This window comes from Trichomycterus rosablanca, chromosome 15 (genome assembly GCF_030014385.1).
Source record: "Trichomycterus rosablanca isolate fTriRos1 chromosome 15, fTriRos1.hap1, whole genome shotgun sequence".
In the NCBI taxonomy this organism is placed as follows: Eukaryota; Metazoa; Chordata; class Actinopteri; order Siluriformes; family Trichomycteridae; genus Trichomycterus; species Trichomycterus rosablanca.
The window spans coordinates 12,460,001-12,483,072 of NC_086002.1; the positions used below are offsets into that span (position 1 = coordinate 12,460,001).

Genomic DNA, 23,072 nt, shown 5'->3' on the forward strand with positions numbered 1-23,072 from the left:
CTTAGCCCCTAGCTGCCCACGCCTAATGCTGACCTTTCCGTTCTGCAAAGGCCTGTATGACGCACACCTGACACCTTGTGCAGAACTAGTGGGTTTATTTATTGTGTTTTCTCCACCCATACACTCACTCTGCACCTTTTTTTTACACGCTTTCCCCCTCAAATCATCATCAAATGCGTCACAGTTGCTTGGATACAGATATTACCGATATTACAGCATTTCTGTCACGTCATGCATGTTAAGCTTTAAGGATGGAGAATGTATATTTTAGTAGACATGAAATAATAATGCATAAATGTTTAACAATTTGACTTCCGGCGGGAATTTCTTATGACCGGACTTACAGTTGAGTTTAGCCTCCTCACAAACATTCCCTCAGCGTTTTCTTTTTTTTAGTAATGGATGAGGTTGAGAGTGGCCGACTAATCAGTCTGGATTCAGTGTTAAGACTGAATACAGAAGACAAACATCAAGCACATGTTGGCATTCTGACCTTAGAATAATTAGGTGCATGTAAGTGCTTTTTACACTTTGAATGCAAATTACAGTTTTTCTCAGTCGATTTGGTAAATTTCTCACATCATGATTTACATTGGCATCACAACAAGTGCATTTCTCAAAACAGTTAGTGCAAACAGCAAAACTCAATGAAATACCTGCAAAAGCACGTACCTTGCTCAGAATTCTTTGTTGTTGCCTCAAAAGCAAATATTTATGTCAATCAACTTGTCAGTGCCATCAGAATGTCTAGTCTGTGTGTCATTGCCTATGAACAAGGCAGTCAAAATACTTAGTCATGTTGTCAGTGCAGCAGTGTACACTGTAGGTATATTCTGATGGAAACTAGCTAAGCTTTTGATTACAAGAACGCTGCACATTCTGTGGCATATCAGTTGAAACGGTACGTGTTACACACAAAATACAAACTTACACAGAACACAAAGTTACGCATGACTGTATGTGGGAGACTGACAGCAAGAAATTAGACTGGAATCAAATTGGATGTCCTGGAGTGCCTAATACAGCCTCTGCAGACATCTGCTGTGATATCCTCACAAGCTGCATCCATGGCAGTCAGCAGGTTCATCTGGGTGTGCGGCTGGTGATCGTATACCTTCCATCTCCAGGCTGAGAAGAACTCCTCAATTGGGTTCAGGAATGGGGAGTAGGGTGGGAGGAATTCCATCAGCATTCTATGATGAATGGCAAACCATTGCCTGATGGTGTTAGAGTGGTGAAAACTCACATTATCCCAAATGACCACATATTTGGGCAAATCCTCTTGCATCACACCTCTCTCATTATCAGGGATGAGATCCCTGTTGAGGGTGTCCAAGAATGTGACAAGATGCTGTATGTTATAGGGCCCTATAATGGGAATATGTGTAAGCACGCCATTCTTTGACATAGCAGCACACATTGTGATGTTTCCTCCCCATTGGCCTGGCACATCAATGGTAGCCCTTTGGCCAATGATGTTTCGACCACGCCTTCTGCATTTTGCAAGGTTGAAGCCAGCCTCATCCAGGTATATAAAAGTGTGGAGTGATTCTCTTGATTCCAGCTCCATGATACGCTACAGCACAAAAGGAGTAATGAAGTACATATAATGTTCATTTTGGAGAAGAAACAGTTACATACATTTCAGCCATAGCAAATGTGTCAGTATGCATAAGGGTGTTACCTGTACATACTGGTACCGTAGCTCTTTCACCCTGTCACCATTTCTTTGAAATGGAACTTTGTACAGCTGTTTCATGCTCATCTGGTGTCGTTTCAAAACCCGGTCAATGGTGGAGATGCTTACAGATTGAATATTTTGAAAAACATTGTTGTCCTGTATAATGGCTTGCTGGATCTCCCTCAGCCTTATGGCGTTATTTGCTATGACCATAGCACATATAGCCTCCTCTTGTTGAGGTGTGAAAATGGGACCTCTGCCACCCATATGAGCTAGTCTTGCAGTCCTATATTGTATAATAATGCAAAAATGCAAAACATAAGATTGAATAACATTTCAGAATTTATGTCAATGTGCAGCATTACAGCAGAGTGCACATTTCTGAATTACATACCTGTTTTCTCTACGAAATGTTTGAACGATTGAAGACACAGTTGTTCTTCCAATATTCGGCTGCACCCGGTGACCAGCTTCAGCCATTGTAAGACCATGATTTAAAACATGGTCCACAATTGTTGCCCTTATTTCATCTGGGACAAACCTATGGGCATGGACTCTCCTACCTCTTCCTCTGTTTTGTCCCCTCAGCCTTACCCCTCTTCTTGGCTGTTCACCCTGTACACGGCCTTGTCTTTCCATTGTGAGACTTTGTGACACTGCAATGTTTTGTGTCTATATATGTTTGTCAACTGAAGGTTCATGAGATGCACCTCTGACCTATGGTTGAGAGCTGTTTGACCATTGGTTGATCTAAACCTTCACAAATTCCCCTTCTTAACTGAAAGCCAAGATTCACCCGAGAACAATTTAATCAATTTAGGATAAATTACCAAAATTTACCAAAAAAGTTTCATAGAAATGTACAAATTATGCCTGAGAGATTATGTTCAGCACTTTTGCATGTAATGACCTAGGCAATGACCCAAAGCCTAAATGTTTTGGAGGGTAAGACAATTCAACAGACAATCAGTAGAACACATTTTGATAAACATGACATAAGCAATTGATAATGCAAAAAACAGCAGACAATCGTACATGACCATTTGCATGGATGTACAAAAGCATTTGCAAAATGTGAAACACAATGAGAAATGCTATTATGAAGTGACAAGGAGATGTGGAGATTGAATGAACAGTTTTGAGAATTTCAATTCTGATCTGAGAAATGAACCAAATCGACTGAGAAAAACTGTAATGGTTTTGGTTGTGTAGTATATACAGTGTGGGCCCAAATCTGAGGTTACTGGTGAAAATTACTATATTTTGAATTGAATGCAATGTTTTTTTTTATTATAAAATTTGTAATTTATGTTATTTAAGCAGGCACGAACTCCACAAGTTTGAGCAAAATGTAATGATTCATTTTATCCCAGCATGATTTTACAATGTTCAAAAGAGCATCATGTGATGTTTCTGACTGCTGGGCTTTCTTTGTCTTCAAGTGTCTTATCCGTGCTTTATGGGGGTTTAGGACAGTGGAGAAAATTCCTAAAAAGTCAGCACTCCATGGTCTTTTTTAGTCTTTAAGATGATGTTGTAAAACTTAGAGGTTTAAGATGTACTGTATAATGGAAATTATTTGTAGGAAATTCAAGAAAAATAAAAGTAGTATTTTATTAGCACAATAAAACAAAAACGATGGAATGTTAGATAAAGTTAGATAGATAGATAGATAGATAGATAGATAGATAGATAGATAGATAGATAGATAGATAGATAGATAGATAGATAGATAGATACTACATACTTTTTTAGCCTGCTTTCACCCTGTTCTTTAATGGTCAGGACCACCACAGGACCACTACAGAGCAGGTATTATTTAGGTGGCACTGCAGTGAAAATGACATGCTGGTGGTGTTTTAGTGTGTGTTGTGCTGGTATGAGTGGATCCGACACAGCAGCGTTCCCCTTAAAGCTTTTTTGAGCGTCCAAAAGAGTGGAAATCAGATGGCGCTGAATCCGGACTATAAGCTCTCTCAGTCTCTCAGACACGACCAGTTACTACTCCTCCCACCCTCACTGTTTCCAACCAAAATATAAAAGTGTAGAAACTTTTTGAAGATCCCTCGTATATGTAATATGTAATATAATAAACTATTATAAGAGTGTCCTTTGCTGTAAATATTAACAGATGTGCAATGGCAAAGTGGCAGATCATGTTCATGAGTCTGTCCTGATAGTGGATCAGTGCACTATTATGTCCCGGCACAGTAAAGAAGTGTTATACAGTGTGATCACAGTTGGTACAAACGATCTTATCTCACCGTTATCATATTGTTACAGCAGAGCTGAATGAGTCTGTTACTGAAAGTGCTCGGCTGTCTGACTAGCAGGTCATGGAGGGGGTGTGATGTGTTGTTTAGTATGGTTATGAGTTTGTGTTAAACACATAGTTATGGCATGCAACAGACAACCCATAATCAAGTGTCTGTATATAAATAAATAGCAGATGAGTCAATAACACGACAGACTGAAGTTTACAATCTTGAAGTTGCCTAATTAAGCTGCAGACTTTAAAACACTCATGGTGCGTAGTAACAGATGGGTTGCAGTCTGAAGTGTCAGTTCATAAGTACTATTGGTAACAGATCCATAGCAAATAAACTCAATATAATTCTAAATTTTCGTACTTTATTTTAATTGGATTTTTTAAATTGTATTTTTATTTATTAGTTGGACATCCAGCAAGAGTACAGTGGTACCGCTGCTCTGGTGGCGCAGCGGTAAAAACACACACTGCAACCAGAGCTGAATCTCGAATACATCGTATCGAATCTCAGCTCTGCCTTGCCGGCTGAAGGCTGAGCGGCCACATGAACAACGATTGGCCTGTTGTTCAGATGGGCGGGACTAAGCCGGATATGGGTCTCTCTCTGTCAGACTGGTGCAATTACGACCTTTGCTGGCTGATCAGAGGCACCTGCACAGAGATGAAAGAGTGCTCTTAGGGTGTGTCTCTCCGTACACAAAGCTAGGTGGCACTACACTCGTCAATGTGTGGGTGATAAGATGCATACGGCTTGCTGCCCACGTGTCGGGGTGGGGTTAGCTCCTCGGTCAGAGCAGGGATCAGCGTAGGCAGAGAGGAAGCATGACGCAATTGGGCAATTGGACGCGCTAAAAAGGGGGGGAGAATATGCATAACAGTGGTACCTTGAAACTCAACATCAATTGGTTCTGGGAGTGGCGTCAAGTTTAAAAGGCGTTGAGTTTGATATTTTTTTCAATAAGGATGTATGTGAAATGTGATAAGCCTTTTAGACTCTTGGAAAAGCTGATTTTCACAATTTCTCAGGACCCTGAGCTATAACACAAGTTTAAAAATGAAACAGGAGGTAAATCCAGCTAAACACAGATACATGTGGAGCTTTCAGAGTTAATCTTGACGGTTACTCCACACAAATGCAGATTCGTCTCATATTTGCACTTTGATGACGTTTTACCAGGGCGTCAAGTTTCAAAGATTTTGAATTTAGGGGTTGTCGAATTACAAGGTACCACTGTATAATGTATGATCAAGCTCTAGGCCACTCTGCTCCTTTAAGACGATTTGGATTTAAACTCGTGAGGTTCTAGTAAGGACAGTTCAGTGTCCCACTTAACATCAGCATCATCCATCAGACATGTTTATCCAAGACTTAAATCGATCGCCCTCGCTCTGGCTTAACGCTCCTCAAAGTAGTATTAATGAAACAGGATCAAAGTCTGATAAGACCTCCAAAAAGTCTCTCTCACACACACACTTGTAATTACACCCGCTCATACTTACACTCTTGATGACACTGATCCCACCCTCATGCACATTCTTTTAACAGCAATGATTTCACTTTCTTCCACCCACTCATACTGACGTGGTTTCCTTCCTCTTATTTACATACTTCTCATTCTTATTTCATGCTAACACACTCTGGTTGAGACGTGGCCAGGAGACGACTTTCTTCCTGAAGGTTGATGTATATGTTTGGTTCATTTGGTTGATGATTGTTATCGGTAGTTAGGACTATAAATGACATAGAGATGTTGTGTTTTCAGTCTTTTTTTAAGCAACCCACATTTTGTCCATGAATTTTTAACACGACCCTGGCACCAACAAACAATGCAGTGTTAAAATTAGATATTATGTTTGATGTCACCTGAATATTAGTTTTATGCTGTTTTATGCTTTAAATATAGCTATTAAAACAATCAGTGATGGCTCAGCAGTCGCAGTGGACTAGTAATCGGAAGATTGCTGGATCAAGTCCCACCATTACCAAGTTGCTTCATTATCTCCTCACTGGAAAGTAGTTAATAAATAAAGGAAGTCTGTTTAGGACATGTTTACACTTTTACATTTATATAATTCAAGAAGCTTAATGTTGATGTTATACATTTTTGATCTATGTGTGATGTGATTGATTCACGTAATTGCTGCTGAGTTGTCAGTTGCACATTTATGCTGAAAAATTTCTTTATTGACCACACCCCAAAGACATTCTGTTGGTGGCCACTGAAGTACATTTAACTCAGTGTCATGTTAATGGAACCCGGTTTTGGATGATTGGTGCTTTGGCTGATCGTGGCGCATTATCACCTGGAAGTAGCTATTATACCAATCATTGGTGGACTAGTAATCGGAAGGTTGCTGGTTCAAGTCCCATCATTACTAAGTTGCTTTTTTAGCACAGCACTAGAAAGTAGTTAATAAATAAAGGAAGTATGTTTAGGACATATTTACCACTTTACATTTATTGAATTCAAAAAACTAAATGTTGACTCCCAGGAGGCACAACAAGATATTCCGCTAAATTTCGATTCTCAGCTCTGCCACCGATCAGCTGGGTGCCCCCTAGCAGGCACTATTTGGCAGTGACACCTCCGCAGCACAGAAAATTGGCCACTAAGGCTGCTGGGTGGGACTTAGACTCATAAGATGCTGAGTAGGGACCCTGGTTGGTAGCCCAAGGCACCTGTACAGAAGTGTGTGGCTGGCCTCACACGTTAATCCACCGAACTATGGGTGAATAAGAAGTGGTTGGTGGACTGTGCACACATCGGAGGAAGCGATCAGGGTCCTCAGCAGTGGAAGACTTATTGGCTATGCTAAATTCATAAATAAAATAGAAAAAAGAATGTTAAGAGTCAGCATCAACTGGAGCAGCTTGGCACTGGTGGGGCTTGAATCCCCAACCCTCCGAATTATTGTTCTGTTCATTTGCCGTGTATAGCACAAGAGCTTCAGTACTTTTTAGCTACTGGAAACTCTCAGCTACTGTAACTAGTAATTAGTTTAGGCTAATTGATTAAAGGAATGACTGAATGTTGCCCTTTTCCCAACTGTAATCATGTGCTTTATTTCATATTTTAGACCTAATTTCTTTTTAAGTTGTTTTTGCTTTTTCTTCCCTACCTGGAACTAACGTAACATTATTTTAATTATGGTTCTGGAAAGCAGCAGACCTCCAGCTGTTTTTCGTGTTTCCTTGTTCTCATTTTGTCTCGCTCCCTGTGTGCTAGTGAGAAATATCATTAGGAGGGTGACGCAGGCCGTCCATCTGCTTTTCTTTAATTATGGTTTGTCGCATAAGGGAATTGGGCTGTGGGAAGTGAGAGGGAGGGCACAGGCAGTACTGGATGACTCGCACAACACCGGGGCAAGACATCCTGTAAACTTGCACATACAGGACGAGAAGAGGTTGGTAGATCGTGCCAGTCAGAAAAAAATTTAACCAAAATAAGGAAAAGAAACAGTTGCAGAAATCTGGGTTCGAATCTCAGCAGTGCTATTGGCCAGCTGTGCATCTACACAGACATTATTGGCTGCATCTGAGGGGTGATGACCAAAGCCCTGCAATAGACTGGTGCCCTGTCCTGCCTCACGCCCAGTGTTTCCCAGTTAAATTTGACCCACCATGACCCTGACCAGGTTAAAGTGGTTGATGAAAAAAATCAAACCACAAAAGAAAAGTCATGAAAAAACTTGACTTTATGGCTCAGTCTTTAATGAGCAAAGATGATCAGAGGATCTCTAGTTTGTCATCAAATGTGTGTGAAATTGATTGAAATGTTTAAAAACTATGTACCTCAAAGAAACATTGGAAGGATTTGCATATTTCTCCCTCTACAGTGTATAATATCATTAAACCATTCAAAGAATTGAAAGGAATTTCAGTCCGTAAAGGCCAAGGGCGCAAGCTTAAGCTGAACGCCCGTGATCTTTGATCCCTCAGACGGCACTGCATCAAGAACCGCCACTCAACAATAGCTGATATAACCACATGGGTTAGGGATTACTTTGGCAAACCTTTGTCGAGCACTACAATACAGAGTTACATGCACAATGCCACTTAAACCTTTACTGTGCAAAAAAGAAGCCTTATGTTAACCATGTCTAGAAGCGGCGTCGACTTCTCTGGGCTTAGCGGCATCTAGGATGGACCATCACACAGTGGAAACATGTATTGTGGTCAGATGAATCAGTATTCCAGGTCTTTTTTTGGAAAAATGGACGCCGTGTGCTCCGGTCCAAAGACGAACAGGACCATCCAGACTGTTATCAGTAACAAGTCCAAAAGCCAGGGTCTGTCATGGTATGGGGGTGTGTCAGTACCCTTGGCAAAGGTCATTTACACTTCTGTGATGACAGCATTAATGCAGAAAAGTACATTGAGATCTTAGAGCAACATATGCTGCCTTCAAGACGTCATCTCTTCCAGTGACGTTCATGCAATTTTCTACAAGACAATGTAAAACCACATGCTGCACACATTACAAAGGCATGGCTGCAAAAGAAGAGGGTAAGTGTATTGGACTGGCCTGCCTGCAGTCCTGACCTGTCCCCAAAAGAGAATTTTTAAAAATGCGACAACGACGACACTGTACTGTTGCACATCTTAAGACGTGTTTGCAGGAAGAATGAGACAAAATAAAACCTGAAACACTAAATCACATGGTCTTCTTGGAGCCGAAATGTCTTTTAAGTGTGATGAAAAGGAATGGCACCATTACAAAGTGGTAAATGCTTTACTGTCCCAACTTTTTTGGAATGTGTTGCAGGCCTGAAATGCAGGAATGGATGTTTATCAATAAATGAAATGAAGTTGAGCAGACAAAACATGAAATATCTCAGGTTCATCCTGTCTGCAATCAAATAAAGGTCAAAGTAAATGTAAGAAACTCTGTGTTTTTTTATTATTTGTATGTTCCATGCTGTCCCAACTTTTTCTGATTTGGGGTTGTAATATTCCGACTTTCATCCACTTTTCCTGTAAAGAAATCAGAACACACATTAAAAATGAGTGCTGGCTGCACCTGCACCTGTAATTCCTTTTATAATGAAACACTGAAGTCAGCACACTATTTGAATATGAACACGGCAGATGTAGCGGCATGCTCGCTCGGAGCAGGTTGGGGGCGAGGGCATCTTGGTTGGCATGGTGCTAAACAGCCCGTGACTATGTAATTGGGTCGAGTTCTTGCCACACAACCTGACACACAAACATGGAGATAATTATCAACCACAGCAGTCACTTACTGTTTCTGCTGCTCTGTGTGTGTGTGTGTGTGTGTGTGTGTGTGTGTGTCAGTTTCCCCGCTAATACTAGGCACTATATTTATATCCACCCAAGTCTGACATTGCATAATCTCATTTGTCACCCTGTTTTCTCAGCTAAATGTATTTACTAACTTATTTTGACAGACACTACGACCTTGCTGTTAAATATTTAGTTTTTGCTACTTTTATTTTCAGTTTAAACAAACTAACACTTCATGCTAATTTGAAAAGCTGATTGCACATAAGACGAGAAACCACAACCACTGATGTTTTGTAATACAAACCCCATTTCTGGAGAAACTGGGACATTTTGTTTAATACAGTGAAAACAGGAACCTGTGATTTGTTTATTCTCTTACAGACATCCCAAGTTGCAAAAACTCATTTCAGGGAGGTACCCCGGACCCGGACCTCGACCCCGACCCCAAAAAAAAAAAAAAAAAATAAAAATCCTCTTGCACACAACAAAAGATATGGGTGATAACAGAACTTTTAGGAGCTGCTAACTGAGCTACTAAGCTAACTGTTCGCGTCACAATGTGCACTAGATAGTGTGAAAGATAATAGATCTATGTTTCCTACATAGTGCACTAGATTGTATATTAGAAAATAATTTATGTTCGTTACTTAGTGCACTAGATAGTGTACTAGATAAGAGACTTATGTTTCTTACATAATGCTTTAGGTAGCGTATTAGTTAACGGATTTAGATTCCCTACATAGTGCACTAAATTGCATATCAGATAACAGATTTATGTTCCCTACATAGTGCACTAGATAGTATTTTAAATATGAATTTATGTTCCCTATGTAGTGCACTAGATGGTGAATTAGACAATTGGTTTATGTTCCCTACACAGTTCACTAGATTGTATATCAGATCACAAATTTATGTTCCCTACATAGTGCACTAGATAGTGTATTAAATAACGCATTCATGTCCTACATAGTGCACTAGAAAGTATAACTAGATGATGATTTGTGTTCCTTACATAGTGCACTAGATAGTGTATTACATAATTAATTATGTTCCCTACACAGTGCACTAAATTGTATATCAGATAACGGATTTATGTTCCCTACATAGTGCACTAGATAATATATCAGATAACGGATTTAATACGTGATCGGGAATAAAGTCTGTGTCGCCTGCGTGCGTGCGCGTTTGTGTCGCTCTTGGCCGCTCGTTCTAGATTCCGGGAGATTTTATCTGACTTGCGGGCATCAGGGAGTCGCTATGTATATGCGGGAGACTCCCGGAATTACCGGGAGACTTGGGATGTCTGCTCTTAAATTCTCTTTTATTTGACTTATGAAAGCAGACAGACAAGATTTCTAATGCTTTTACTGACCAACTTTATTTGGAGACAAGGGCATGTTAACCACTTTGTAGCATCAAATTTCTTATTAAATATACACCGATCAGGCGTAACATTATGACCACCTTTGTAATATTGTGTTGGTCCCCCTTTTGCTGCCCCATATGCAAAAAATTGTGATGCACTGTGTATTCTGACACCTTTCTATCAGAACCAGCATTAACTTCTTCAGCAATTTGAGCTACAGTAGCTCGTCTGTTGGATGGGCCAGCCTTCACTCCCCAGTTGCATCAATGAGCCCTGGCCGCACATGACCCTGTCACCGGTTTTCCACTGTTCCTTCCTTGGACCATTTTTGATAGATACTGACCACTGCAGACCGGGAACACCCCACAAGAGCTGCAGTTTTGGAGATGCTCTGACCCAGTCATCTAGCCATCATAATTTGGCCCTTGTCAAACTTGCTCAATTCCTTACGCTTGCCCATTAGTCCTGCTTCTAACACATCAACTCTGAGGATAAAATGTTCACTTGCTGCCTAATATATCCCACCCACTAACAGGTGCCATGATGAAGAGATAATCAGTGTTGTTCATTTCACCTATCAGTGGTCATAATGTTACTCCTGGTCGGTATACTTTTTAATAATTTGGAACTGATGATACTAATTATTTCTGTTTTCTGGTTTTGCCTTACATGCACTGAGATTTTTTTTCCAGATTCCCTGAATCCTTTGACAGTGTTTTGCATAGTGGATGCATAGTTTTTGCATTTTCACTTACAATGGTACCTTCAAACTCAACATTAATTGGTTCTGGGACTGGGGTCGAGTTTTAAAGGCGTTGAGTTCTAAGGTATTTTTAACATAAGGATGTTTGGGAAACCTGTTAATGTGTTCCATAGTAACGTGGAACTGCATATACATTGCCTGGCCAAAAAAAAAGGTCACACACGCTAATATTTCGTTGGACCGCCTTTAGCTTTGATTACGGCACGCATTCGCTGTGGCATCGTTTCCACAAGCTTCTGCAATGTCACAACATTTAATTCTGTCCAGAGTTGCATTAATTTTCCCTCAAGATCTTGTATTGATGATGGGAGATCCGGACCACTGCACAAAGTCTTCTCCAGCACATCCCAAAGATTCTCAATGGGGTTCAGGTCTGGACTCTGTGGTGGCCAATCCATGTGTGAAAATGATGTCTCATGCTCCCTGAACCACTCTTTCACAATTTGAGCCTGATGAATGCTGGCATTGTCATCTTGGAATATGCCCGTGCCATCAGGGAAGAAAAAATCCATTGATGGAATAACCTGGTCGTTCAGTATATTCAGGTAGTCAGCTGACCTCATTCTTTGGGCAGATAACATTGCTGAACCTAGCCCCGACCAACTGCAGGAACCCCAGATCATAGCACTGCCCCCACAGGCTTGTACGGTAGGCACTAGGCATGATGGGTGCATCACTTCAGCCGCCTCTCTTCTTACCCTGATGCGCCCATCACTCTGGAACAGGGTAAATCTGGACTCATCAGACCACATGACCTTTTTCCATTGCTCCAGAGTCCAATCTTTATGCTTCCTAGCAAATTGAAGCAGTTTTTGCAGGTTAGCCTCACTGACAAGTGGTTTTCTTAAGGCTACACAGCTGTTTAGTCCCAATCCCTTGAGTTTCCTTCGCATTGTGCGTGTGGGAATGCTCTTACTTTCACTATTAAACATCTCCTTGAGTTCTACTGTAGTTTTTCTACCATTTGATTTCACAAAACGTCCTTGAAGATGATGTTTCCCCACTGTCCTTCCACTTTTTAATAATGCGTCGGACAGTTCTTAACCCGATTTTAGTAGTTTCAGCAATCTCCTTAGATGTTTTCTCTGCTTGATGCATGCCAATAATTTGACCCTTCTGAAACAGATTAACATCTTTTCCACGACCACAGGATGTGTCTTTCCACATGGTTGTTTAACAAATAAGAAGCTACTCACTGCATTAGTTAGGGTTAAATAACTTGTTGCCAGCTAAAACATAATCACCCATTCAGTAATTATCCAATGGGAGGCTCTTACCTATTTGCTTAGTTAAATCCAGGTGTTGACTTTTTTTTGGGGCAGGCAGTGTATTTTAGGTTAATGTAAAATAATGGGGTTGTTTTTGACACTTATACATTAAAAATAACACAAATTTAATATAAAAACACTGAAATACTAATGAAAAATCAATAAAACTTGCACTTACTTTTACTTCTTTATTGTTTCCTTATGCTTCTGTGTTTTAAGCTTTTGCTATCCTCACACCTCAGTGGCCACAGAGATTACTTGATATCAGAGTGCCTGTGGCAGAAAGAAAAGATATTAGAGGAAGAATTTCTAGTATCACACAAACACACACACACACCTTTACTGAATGCCACTGTGTCTAGCATATTTTTGATATTGCCTTCGACTCACTAACTTACCCAATAAAACCTACTTCATTAAAAATGGAAGCAAGATAACCATACATAAATAAATAACATTTTCACTAGAGGTTATTATTACACAGTTGAGTCACATTATTATGACCTCCAGCTAATATCCAGAGTAACCACCATGTGCAGCACAGAAAGCAGCCAGACAGGCTGGGAGTGACTCAGTAAGGTCTTGGTTGTTTGCCATACCTATGCTGACTGCAGTGCACCACACAGCTGCTGGAGGGGGCGTTGGGGAGGATCCATAGAGCGAACACAAAGATCGAGGTGATCCCACAGATGCTCAATTCAGTTCAAGTCTGGGGAATTAGGGGGCCAAGATAATACTTAGAAGTCTTGGTCATGCTCTTCCAACCAATATTGGACATTTCTAGCCATGTGACTTGCATTGTCTTGCTGAAAGATCCTATCTGCCCCAGGGAAGACAATTTTACCCATGGTACTTTAACCCATGACAGAAACGAGGGAAGTGTGTGCAGACAGCCTATCGCACACCTTATACACTGATCAGCCATGATATTAAACCCACCTCCTTGTTTCTACACTCACTGTCCATTTTATCAGCTTCACTTACCATATAGAACCACTTTGTAGTTCTGCAATTACTGACTGTTGTCCATCTGTTCCTCTGCATTCTTTGTTAGCCCACTTTCATGCTATTCTTTAATGGTCAGGACCCCCACAGGACCACTACAGAGCAGGTATTATTTAGGTGGTGGGTCATTCTCAGCACTGCAGTGACACAGACATGGTGGTGGTGTGTTAGTGTGTGTTGTGCTGGTATGAGTGGATAAGACACAGCAGCGCTGATTGAGTTTTTAAACACCTCACTGTCACTGCTGGATTAAGAACAGTCTACCAACCAAAAACATCCAGCCAACAGCGCCCCGTGGGCAGCGTCCTGTGACCACTGAAGAAGGTTTAGAAAATGACCAACTCAAACAGCAGCAATAGATGAGCGATCGTCTCTGACTTTACACCTACAAGGTGGACCAACTAGGTAGGAGTGTCTAGGGTTAGAGTGGAGTGGACAGTGTGTGGACACGGTATTTAAAAACTCCAGTAGCGCTGCTGTGTCTTATCCACTCATAGCAGCACAACACACACTAACACACCACCACCATCATCAGTCAGTGTCACTGCAGTGCTGAGAATGAGCCACCACCTAAATAATACCTGCTCTGTGGTGGTCCTGTGGGGGTCCTGACCATTGAAGAACAGGGTGAAAGCAGGCTAAAAAGGTATGTAGAGAAATAGATGGACTACAGTCAGTAATTGTAGAACTAGAAAGTGCTTCATGTCATGAATGTAACCAAAGTGTGTAAAACATAATGTTATAATGAGTAGCATAACACGTTTATTTTTCCCACAATTATTCCAAGACCACCAAGCAAAGGAGAATTGTTGGAACAAGGATGGGAAAGCACAAGATAGTCAGAAACCTAGTCTATTTCAACACAGCTGGGCAAAATGAAGGCGCACAGTGTGTGAGTAACATAAGGGCTTCGGACTGGTAGCTATTGTACATTAGGGGGAAAACTGACAGTGGGTAGAAATTACAGCAACAACATTACAATGCTAGCTGGAGTAAAAATCTAGCTGATAAACAGAATCTAATGGAAACCAGTTGGCGTGATTGCATTTCCTAAATGATAACCGTACCCAGCAGGCTCTTGCCGGTTCTCAGCATTTGTGTGAAAGTGGTGATTATAAGGTGTCCAACATTTTCCTCTTCAGTGGATCGATTGTACAGGTAATAGCTATGGTTCTTGTTTGCTGAAGCGTTGCTTAGGAACTAAGCAAATTTATGTGTAATGATGAGCAAAGGTGGATTGATTTGTGAACAGTTGTAGGACTTTTAATAATCAGTCGTTCTGGTTGGACTTTGGGATGATACTGAGTCCTATCCTATTATCCTATTTAAATGGAGAAATGTAATTGTTTCAGGAATATTGTTGTTAATAGAACTAGAAATAAATCAGAACAGTTCCTGGTTTTTCATGTCCCACCTTTTTGAAACTCATCACTGAGATCCTGAACAGAATGAAACACATTTTCTTTCAGTAGAATATAATGTCACTATTGAGATACCTGTGATGGAAGCAAAATGGACTAGTGTATAATGCATTAGTACGAAACTAATATATAAAAATAGACCTATTTAAAAAGGAAAAAGGCAAGAATGAATAAACGGGATTTACTTTAACTTCTAGAGCCACTGAAGATTGTAATTACTGCTATGGTACTGTTAAAATGTACTTTTAAGCTGATGAGCACTTGATGCCCCACCCAAAGCCACCCAAGCTCACTTTTATATATGAGGAATCTTCAAAAAGTTTCCGCACGTTTATATTTTGGTTGGAAACAGTGAGGGTGAAAGGAGTAGTAATTAGTAATTGGTCATGTCTGAGAGACTGAGAGGGAGCTTATAGTCCGGATTTAGCGCCATCTGATTTCCACCTTTTTGCTTGAAGAAGCTTTAAGGGGAAGAACATTTTGATGTGATGATGATATGAAAGCAGAGGTGCATCAGTGGCTACTCGCTCAACCAATAACATTGTTTGCTGACGGCATTAAGAAGTTGGTACGACGCTGGGAAAAATGCATTGGAAGGTGACTATGTAGAAAAGTGATTTAGTTTGTTTCAAAGAGTTTTTTAAAAAGTGCGAAAACTTTTTGAAGAACCCTCATATAATACTGTGGCGACCGGTCGGTTCATCATTATAACAGACAGGGAGTGACGTATCCCTGTGTGTGTCATCGACCATGGGAGTCTGGCATACTGTTAAGCCTGGGGGTTAAAATGGGTTTAACGGGGGTGCCCAGGTGGCGCATCGGGATATTCCGCTAGCACACCGGCGCCGGGATTCTGAACTCCTCGTTTCGAAACTCCATCTAGCAGGCATAATTGGCAGTGCCTGCATCAGACACGTTTCTGCTAGGGCAGGATGACCAGACTATGTGGGTGGGGTCCTCAAACGCTGTGTAAGAACCCTGATTAGCAGATAAAGCGGCGTTTGTGCCGAATACATGGGTGAAAAAGCGTTCCGCTAAGGGCTGCGTGCGGGTCGGTGGAGGCGTGAGCAGCAATATACCCACCTCGACTGCAATCAGGGATCCCCCAGCAGCGGAAGACAAATTGACTATGATAAATTGGGAGAAAATTGGAGAAAATGCATAAATAAAATAGAAAATAAATAAATAAAATGGGTTTAGTGGTTGGAATAGTGTTGGGAACGTTATGTAAGTAGTTATGTAAGTAAATTTTGTGTTTGTTTTTACGTTGCGTTTATAAGTTACCGTTTTTAAGTTTTACTTTGTGTTTGATGTAGTTAACCTGTTCTGTGCATGTTTGGATATAGCAGGAGGGATCTGTGTATTGACATTGAGCCTCTTCTTTAGGCTTTTAAAACAACTGCAGCCTCCTGCGATTGAGAAGTGCGGTAATGTCCCGTTCTTCCTCTCCATCGCCACAAAAAATTTGCTAATTTAAGACGTATTTTCCAATACAATGGAACCTTGATTTAATGGACCTCCATTTAACGGATTTCGGATTTAACAGACAAAGTCTGGAAAACCAAACATCCCGTCTGATTGTTTAAAATTCCTGCGAGAAGTAGTTCAGTAATCGTCCACTAGCCAGCGCACGTCTTTCTGTTTACATGAGTGATAGACTTTATTTTGTTGGGAGGCTCGCTATGTTCTCGCCTTTTTCTCTGTGTTTTATGCTTAAATTTTGCAAGTTCTAGTGCTTAGTTATGCACCAGCATTGTTTCAGTAGCCACCAGCAGTGCTTCAGACTTAATAATTAGAATAACAGATACTTTAAGTCCCCACTATACGATCACTGCAAATAAAAACATCTCCATCATCACACAAGATAAATGAAATTTCTACCCAGTAGCACAGTACATCAATTTTAATATTTATTTACAGGTTTTACATTACATATTTACGTATCTATTTTCGTTCCTCATTTTACTGTTTATCATACTTATTTGTGGACCTTAGTGTAAATCTGTTGGATTTATTTATAATGGCAGGCACAAGAAGCTGGCATTGGAAACCAAAAATGTGTTTTGTAGTCAAAAAGTGTAGACAAAAAGTGTGAAGGTTGTTTCAGGCTGGTTCTGTTTTTGCTGCATTACAGATTTCCCGCAGTTCTACTGATGTGGCAATAAAGTGTTGAATATGACTGATGGTGAATTCACAGGTAGAAGTAGCTAGATCGGCACTTGAGAAAATAGCAGCAGTTTGTCCGTCTGTCCTTGTACTTAACTGCGTTTCAGCTGATGGCCTGCAGTGTTCCCTATATGCACTCCACATCTGTATACAGAGAACTGTATGCTATTATTAGCACTGTTCTTACACAACAGTAGAATATACACCGATCAGCCATAACGTTAAAACCAGATGTTGCAGATGCAGACCTTGTTTCTACACTCACTGTCCATTTTATCAGCTCCACTTACCATATAGAAGCACTTTTTAGTTCTACAACTACTGACTGTAAGTCCATCTGTTTATCTGCATGCTTTGTTAGCCCCCTTTCATGCTGTTCTTCAATGGTCAGGACTCTCCCAGGACCACCACAGAGCAGGTATTATTTAGGTGGTAGATCATTCCTAGCACTGCAGTGACACTGACATGGTGGTGGTGTGTTAGTGTTGTGCTGGTATGAGTGGATAAGACACAGCAATGCTGCTGGAGTTTTTAAATACCGTGTCCACTCACTGTCCACTCTATTGGACACTCCTAACTAAATCCACCACCTAAATACTACCTGCTTTGTGGTGGTCCTGTGGGGGTCCTGACCATTGAAGAACAGGGTGAAAGCAGGTTAAAAAGGTATGTAGAGAAACATATGGACTACAGTCAGTAATTGTAGAACTACAATACTAGTGCTTCTATATGGTAAGTGGAGCTGATAAAATGAACAGTGAGTGTAGAAACAAGGAGGTGGTTTTAATGTTATGGCTGATCAGTGTAACTAGTCCTTTTTGCTTTTGTATCTTGTCTGGGTTTTTGGTCGGCTGACACATTTACATATTCTATTGGTATCCAAATCTTTTTACAGTCTAAGCATCCATGCAAGAGATGGGTAAGGATTTTGTTTAAGGTCCAGACAGTGGAATCCTGACAGTCAGGCCAGTTTACCACGTAGTGGTCAATAGCGTGACACCTTAACAGCAGAGCTATTGTTGCTCTTGTTATAACAAGCCAAAATGTGTATTATCTGATGTCATATTAAATAAACAAACATCAGAATGAATCCAGGTATTTATTCCTTTAATCTATTTATCCACATTGGTGGCACGGTGTTTCGCCATTGCACATGGAATTGTTTTTTTTTTTTAATGCATTTTCCCCCCTTTTTCTCCCAATTTAGTGTAGCCAATCCACTTCTGGGGACCCCGATGGGATCCAAGAGGGTGCATATTCACCTGACACACACTCCCTCCTATGTGTTTGCAGTCCACCATTTCTTATTCTCCCATTATAATGGGTGGATTTGCGCATAAAGTCGGCTTCGCGTGAAGAGCCACGCCCCGATCTCTGTGCTCCTCCACTTTCCACACAGCATTGATAACCCCACCCCTTAGTCCGGTCCTTTCCCACACAGCAGACTGGTGGCCCATTTTGTCTGCCGCAGGCATTAGCATATTGTGCCTGCTAGTGGCACCCAGCCGACCGGTAGCAGAGCCGAGATTCTAACCCAGGAGTTCACAATCTCAGCGCTAGTGTGTTAGCAGATTATCCTGCTGTTTTGAGACATGGCAGGGAACTTGAGTACCAAAAGAAAATCCACACAGAGGAAAAACATGCAAAAGTCCTTATGGTCAAAATTCTTTACCTGTTTGGCACCCTCTCTACCAGGTGCACCATCATGTGGCTAAATGAACAAATAAATAATTAAATGAAAATTTTAATTATGTTATTACCTTAATTATATTGACCAACTGTATGAAACTGCATATACTACATATATGCAAACGTTTAGACATTTTAGATTTTATTAGTTTGTAGTACATTAAATTGGTCAGATAAACTGTAATTGTACATTAAAATATGCAGAATTTTCCTGTATAGGATGTTATATTTGCTAGGTAAATCTATGATATAAAAAAAAACATGGAATTTGATTATGTGTGTCCAAACATTTGCATAATACTGCTAATGCGTACATAAAGGTTCCGCTTAAAAACAGATGAATTAGATTCTAAAGCAGCATCTGCTTGTACTCAGCCTGCGTATGGGTAAGTGTGTGTGATGTGTTTTGCGTGGGCCGTGTTGGAAAGGTTAGGAGGCTCTCGGATGGTATTAAAGGTCGTGGCACTCCATAAACAACCAGGTGCCACTCATTAAGACCGAACCCGACATATGAGCCCAACAACTGCGTGGGACTGGAGAGAGTGATTAGAGGAGCATGACGGGTAGCACACGAGCGGTCGGCAGGTTTTCTTTTATTCCGCCTCTTCTTCGACTCTTAAAAAGATGATTGTAGCCTGAGGGATATTAGTGAGAATAGCTGTGTGTGGTAGAGATTACAGATAGGACAAATTGGTGAAAGGCGGACAGGTGGAACTAGTAAAAAAAGAGGGGTAAAAATACTGGGTTTTGGTATTGACTTACTTAATTGTGCAAACTCTGCACAGAAAGGACCCGGACCTCCCCGCCTGGGGATCGAACCCAGGACCTTCTTGCTGTGGAGCGACAGTGCTACCCACCGAGCCACCGAGCCACCGTGCCACCCTGCCACCCAGCATTTGACTCAGATTAAGTTAAACAAGTATTAAGCTACCCAAACGCATCCTTCTACATGTGCTATAACAATTTTAAATCTGTCCACAAGAATCACCCTTAAGTCTGCTGGACCCTTACTGCTAGCTCCAGATTTCACGCATGATCCTAAACACTGTTGCTTTTTTAGAAATCTGCTTTAATGTGTTCCAGCTGTGATCTCTAAAGAGTGTGGAGATGACCTTAGTGAGAAGAACTTGCCCTTGGAGAGTCATGTTGCTCCATGAGACTCCGTCGCATGCAGCACACTCATACTGGCTAAGAAGGCCAGACACATACTGTATGAATCTACCGACTGTACGATATCTACAGAAACACATTGCACCCTCAGTAGTCCTTTACCACTTACGGATAAATGAACAATCTGATGAACAATTACAGTTTATCTGACCAATTTAATGTACTACAAACTAATAAAATCTAAAATGTCTAAACGTTTGCATATATGTAGTATATGCAGTTTCATACAGTTGGTCAATATAATTAAGGTAATAACATAATTAAAATTTTCATTTAATTATTTATTTGTTCATTTATCCACATGATGGTATTGTTCATCTGCACCAGACAGTAGAAGTTGCTGTTGCTGTCTATCCGGCCTTTCCTTTTTCAGATATGGCCAGTCGTGTCTTTTGAGCATTTGATTGCTAGTATCACTGCTGAGACTTAATAAACCACAGTGGTGGTCCAGGATGTTAGAACTCTGCGCTGGCTGAGCACTGTACCTGTTTAGTCACACTGTTCAAAATGTTGCAAACCTTTGACATAATGTTTAATTGTTTAGAGTTTAGATGATGATAGATAGACTGATGGATGGATGGGTGGATGATCATGGACGGATGGATGGATGGATGACCATGGACGGATGGATGGATGGATGACCATGGATAGATGGATGGATGGATGACCATGGACGAATAGATGGGTGGATGGATGGATGATCATGGATAGATGATCATGAACGAATGGATGGATGGATGGATTAATGGATGGATGATCATGGACGAATGGATAGATGGATGGATGGATGGATAGATGATCATGAACGAATGGATGGATGGATGGATTGATGGATGGATGATCATGGATGAATGGATGAATATTAAGTACATCAATTAGATGAAAAGTTTAAACAAAAAAGCTGCTCCAGCATCTAAAAACAGGTGTGAAGATACAGTATGATCCCACATTGTGTGTACAGTGTCTAGCCAGCCTGACTGTCCAAGCATTGTCTTCAACACTGTGACCCTCTGCAGCTGTGCTGGTAGGGAACTGGCCTGTGTACTGGCTCGCTGTGCTGAATGGGAACGTGCTGTCATTTATAGTCCTTGTGAAAGAGACGGCGGGTTAAGAACAGAGCAAAGGGGTCACAGATGGGGCTCCAGCAGCGCATGTGAAAGTGCTAGACATGCTGGGGTCAACGATTCCCGCACATGTTCGAACTTGGACTTGGAACTTGGACTGCACAGAATAAATTGGTGCTTTTACACAGATAAATAATGGTTGGATGCTCAGTCACCCCAATCATAGCTGATACATTACACATATTTTTCTCTCAATTTAGTAGTATCCAATAGCCCAATTTGTATTTTCACCTCTAGTGCTGCAGACCTCTGCCCCCTACGACATGTGTGCAGTAGCCAAGCTTTCACGTGGGGATCCGTCATGCACTGACTCTCCTGTCTTTGCGCAGATGCCATTGATTAGCCAGCAGAAGACTGGCAGAGATTGTGAGGACCCCTTACAGACCCTCCCTCAGATATGGCCAGAGGTGTCGGGTCATTGAAAGCCTAGATGTGAAGTCTGTAGCTGGAACTCTCAGCCTATTCGATTTGCTGTTATTTGAGTATCCAGCTGAGTTTCTGGAGTACACTTTCATTGTAGATTTCTCCCTATTTAAACAGATCAAATGATGCCTGGGAGCATTTCACACAGGGGGTCTGTCTGAAAACCTAGTGAGTTTCCTTGCTGCCTACTGCCTACTTCGGCAGCTGCCTAAGTAGAGAGGATTCTAGACACACTACATAGACAGAGATTATGTCGCCATAGGCTTGCATGTCAGGGTAATTGTTGACCGGTTAAGTTGCTTTCAGACAATGTCCATTGTAAATAGTGCTATACAAATAAATCTTTGGAAAGGACAGAGTCTTCACAAAAAAGTTTAACCAGTATAAATAATACCTGCATGACTTTGACTGTTGGATATAATTGGCTCTACTTTGCATACTGTATCAACCATTCATATCTCATTTACCCTCAGGAAGCTTTTAGTTTATGAAGTAAAGGTTTATTTGCAACACATTTTGTGCCAAGTCTCTGCAGTCTGTGTACTCCCTTCAGGCATTTTGAATCTTATGAATTACGGCTGCAAATCTTAGGGCCTTTTTAAGCATTCAGCAGCATGGGATTTGATTATATTTTCCATTCAGGCTTGGATTTTAACCTTATTAAAAAAAAGCCAAACATTTGGTTTGTGGGAGCAGAATTACTATGAACACAAACATTAGTAATAGCATGGATATGTTGATTAGAATAACAGCATAACACTGAGTTGTCTGTTTCCAGGCTTTTACAGTTGATCACTCACAGATGTCCTCCTTCATCATGCACGGGTCAATAATTGAAATCTCAACCATAGCAGCAGTTTTTCTTTCTCAGGGCCAGGCTCAGGTTGAGACATCTGAAGGCTTTTTGAAGACTTTTTGAATGTATTTCTGGAGTACAGTTTGTGGTGCGGAGTTTGTTAAGGGATTTTGCACAATGGTAATCATGTCAGGAATGTGAGTTATGGTGAACTCTTTCACTCAGTTAAAGGACATGCCAAGGCTAAGCCGAGTTCAGTCTCTAAATACAGCCATTATCATAGCTTATCCTTAAGGAATTAATGTTTGTTTTTCTGTTTCTTTGATAGATTCGTCCATTAGGAACAATTGTGGTCATTATTCAACTTTGTAATTGCATTCTGTGTGGCTAAAACTTTTTTCCCCTGTTTGTGTTGTTTTTTGGTACAAGAAATGTAAGTCTGCATTATTACAGCTACACTTAAACTGGAATTATTTGTCTGAATAGAAACAAAACTGTTATTGAACCTTTTTTGTTATTGAAGTTGGGACAGCATGGAAAATGCAAATAAAATAAAAATGCAGTGTTCCTTACATTTACTTGCAGACAAGATATTTCATGCTTTGTCTGGTCAACTTCATTTCATTGGTTAATATACCTCCATTCCTGCATTTCAGGCCTGCAACACATTCCAAAAAAGTTGGGAC

At 40.8% G+C, this 23,072-nt stretch overlaps 1 protein-coding gene across 1 annotated transcript in view; it reads left to right on the forward strand.

The window, feature by feature from the left end:
• kcnq5b (potassium voltage-gated channel, KQT-like subfamily, member 5b) overlaps nt 1–23,072 on the forward strand; it is a 170,924-nt gene that overhangs the window by 99,434 nt on the left and 48,418 nt on the right. The window lies entirely within an intron of this gene.